The sequence below is a fragment of the Myotis brandtii genome, unplaced genomic scaffold, assembly GCF_000412655.1.
Source record: "Myotis brandtii unplaced genomic scaffold, ASM41265v1 scaffold233, whole genome shotgun sequence".
Classification (NCBI taxonomy): domain Eukaryota; kingdom Metazoa; phylum Chordata; class Mammalia; order Chiroptera; family Vespertilionidae; genus Myotis; species Myotis brandtii.
Window position 1 is genome coordinate 641275 of NW_005358773.1, and position 3578 is coordinate 644852.

The 3578-nt window shown below is 59.7% G+C and overlaps 1 protein-coding gene across 1 annotated transcript in view; it reads right to left on the reverse strand.

The window, feature by feature from the left end:
- HS3ST6 (heparan sulfate (glucosamine) 3-O-sulfotransferase 6) overlaps positions 1 to 3572 on the reverse strand; it is a 7079-nt gene extending 3507 nt beyond the window's left edge. The window contains exon 1 of the mRNA XM_005866578.2: positions 3536 to 3572. The gene's annotated coding sequence lies outside the window, so the exon portion shown is untranslated. The remainder of the gene's footprint in view (positions 1 to 3535) is intronic.
- Positions 3573 to 3578: the final 6 nt, after the last annotated feature.

The window sequence follows — 3578 nt, forward strand, 5'->3', positions numbered from 1 at the left end:
AGGAACGGGATTCTGACCTCCACACAGCAAACATCTGACAAGTTGTTCCGGACCCTCCCTGTGCATCTGGTCTGCATTTCCCTGCGGCTTCCATCCAGCCCCAGACTCCTCTCCCTCCTTGGTCTCATCCACCCCTAGGTCCCCCATCTCTCCCGGGCCCCAGCCAGCCAGGCCTGGTTCTGAGCAAAAGCTACTTAGGGTTCCCATGTGGATCCATAGGGTGCTGGGGTGGGGCATTGGTCCCCAGCCTCAGGAGCTTCTCCTGGGATAGCACAGGGAGAAAAGCCCCACAGAAGCCCAGGTCCCTCCCCCACACACTCAGAACCCCACTCCCTCATTGGCCCCAGGGGCCAAGCGGGTTTCCCCACCTGCACCCTCCTATCTCCTCTCGCTTTTCCCAAATACTAAAGTCAAAGTATAGCCCCACCTGCCCCCAGACAAGATAGCCCTCCTGATAAGACCTTGGAGTGCTTGTCTGACAAACAGAAGATGCTCAGTGAGTGAACGAATAGATGAGAAAATGCTGACTGAGTGTGGGGGTACCAGGAGGTTACAATCCCCAAGATGGAGGACCCTCAAGCATCTGAGAAAGGGGCTAACTGCAGCCCAGTTAGAGGGAAAGTTTGGCCAAGATTAACTTTGGGCAGCCCAGAACCCACCTGCCAAGGCCCTGGGCAGGGCCAGGGCCACTGCCTGGAACGAGGTCAGTCACAGCCCAGTGGGGATGGGTGTCCCAGAAACTCGGCTGGGGGTACTGGCCGCTCCTCCTTGACTCACCAGCCTAGCCCTCCACCCAGAGCAGGGCTCTGCACTCCTGGCGGCTCAGCCAGGGTCCTGAGAGCCAACACCAGCAGACCATGACCAGGGGCTGGGCACCCTCTTTGCAGCTGGGGAAGGGGGGTCGCATTTTCAGAGGTTCACCGCACACTCCGAGTAGGTTGAAAGAAAAAAAAGGGCCAGAGGCACAGGACACCTGTGAGCACGCCAAGCCGCTTGTACATGTCAGCACAGGGCCACATGCGCTGGTACTCTGCACCCACTGGTCAAAGTATAGCCCCACCTGCCCCCAGACAAGACAGCCCTCCTGATGAGACCTTGGAGTGCTTGTCTTCCAAACAGAAGATGCTCAGTGAGTGAACGAATAGATGAGAAAATGCTGACTGAGCGTGGGGGTACCAGGAGGTCACAATCCCCAAGATGGAGGACCCTCAAGCGTCTGAGAAAGGGGCTAACTGCAGCCCAGTTAGAGGGAAAAGTTTGGCCAAGATTAACTTTGGGCAGCCCAGAACCCACCTGCCAAGGCCCTGGGCAGGGCCAGGGCCACTGCCTGGAACGAGGTCAGTCACAGCCCAGTGGGGATGGGTGTCCCAGAAACTCGGCTGGGGGTACTGGCCGCTCCTCCTTGACTCACCAGCCTAGCCCTCCACCCAGAGCAGGGCTCTGCACTCCTGGCGGCTCAGCCAGGGTCCTGAGAGCCAACACCAGCAGACCATGCCCAGGGGTTGGGCATCCTCTTTGCAGCTGGGGAAGGGCGGGGGTCGCATTTTCAGAGGTTCACCGCACACTCTGAGTAGGTTGAAAGAAAAAAAAGGGCCAGAGGCACAGGACACCTGTGAGCACGCCAAGCCGCTTGTATTGTACATGTCAGGGCCACATGCGCTGGTACTCTGCACCCACACTCTATCTCGTGTCCTGAGAATTCAGGTAGGAACAGCACCCAGCCCTCTTGGGATAAGTCCCGGGAGACAGACCCCTTTGAGGGCACCCCAGAAGCTCCGCCAGCTCAGCTCCTGCACCAGCCAACGAGGGTTCGGCCCTAGCCAGCCCAGAGGGACAGCTCCGGATTAATGGGGCAAGGCCACTGGGACCTGCCCCTCTGCACCCCCTCTCCCTCCCGGTGGAAGTGGCTCTAAAAATAAAGAGAAAGTCCCTCCTCTACCAGAGCTAGACTCGCTCCTGAATCCCCTGGCTCCCATCCCTGGTTCCCGAGAAACCCCAGAGCTGAGGATCTGACCTCCAGTCTGGGTCTCGTGCCTACTGCCTCTCAGGCCCTCATCCTCCCCAGACCTGTCCCTCAGAGCTGGAGCATGCACCCGGGAGCCTGGAAGGGGCCTCAGGCTTCCTGACTCTTCGAGAAACCTTTTAGGGCTAAACCCAGTCTAGCCTCCCCTGCAGCCCCCCACCCCCAATTAGCCCAGCTCAGTGTCTCCCCCAGCTTCTTGGAGTCAAAGTTCTTGGGATCAGTGTGGTGTGTCCTCCACCGTCCCACCCCCTTCTGGGATCAGTGTGGACTCTGAGGTTTGCCCTACAGTTATAGTGTGTCCTCCACCGTCCCACCCTCTTCCACTCTCCCCGCCCCCCCACCTCCTCTTCTCTGTCCTCTCTGCAGCAGTAGGTATTAGAGATGCTTTGGGGTGCCAGTGGCACTGTCAGGGTGGGTAGCGGTCTGAGCTCTGACACTAGAATTCAGCCAGTTGGATTCAAGGATGGACTCACCGCCCTCCCAGCACCACTCAGCTTCCTGAGGATCCCCTGATGGCAGCAACCTTTGAGAGCTCAGGAGCTAGGACCCCTGTTTTCACTGGGGCTCTTCCAAACCCATGAGTGGTTTTTAAGGCAAAAGGCAAAGAAAGCCAATGGGGTGGAGGTGAGGAATCTGGGTACAGAGAAACTAGGATACCTGGAGAGTCTGGGTTCCGCTGCCCCCAACTCCCCACTAATTCACCAGGTGACCTTGGGCAGGGTCCTCTCTGTCCCATGGAGGCTGGTCCCAAGCTGGGGCTAAGGTGAGAGCTGGGGGAGTGGGGAGACTCACTCTCCGTCTATAAGCTCTCATTTCCCCCACAGGAAGGGACAGGGCAGGTGGCAGACTTGTGTGCAACTGACGAGGCTGCAGGCAGTGCCAACCTCAGCCCAGAGGGGCTGTTTCATCTGGGGATAGGTGCTCCCCCACATTCCACACCGTACCCCAAGGCCATCCCCCGTGGGGCAGGGCGCCATGACATGAAGCTGGGGTCCTAATTCCCACCCTTGGGCACTGACTCAAAGGCACATCCTTCCTCCTAAAGCCCAGACCTTCTGCAGACCCACAGGACCCCCGAGGACCCCTCTTCCCAGGATCAGGAGTCTGGGAGGCAGACCCTTTCTAGGAGACTGCCCCTGCTACGGGTAACTGGCCAGCAGGGGAGGGCGACCGAGCCTGAAGAGTTTCTAACGCTCCTCAAACCCCGCGAGCCTGAAGCTACTTCTCAGCTGGGCTCGCACTCCCTCTCCGTCTTACTGAGACCCCTCAGCGGCCTCAAACCAAGGCTTTCCCTGGAGTTTTCAAAGTTTCTTAGAGCTCCCGGCCAGTGACCAAGCCTCGCCCGCCCCGCGCCGCCGCCGCCCCCAACCCAGGCTGATCATATCCCGCGATGCCCGAGACCTCTCCCTGCCTCGACCCCGGTGGTACCCCAGGGGCGCACCACATGATTCCCGGGAGGCACCGGCCAGGGCGCGCACGGAAGCGGATGGGACCGAAGGACCCGGCGCTCACCGGTACCAGGCGAGGCCGCGCTCGTACCACCTGTCGAAGAAGT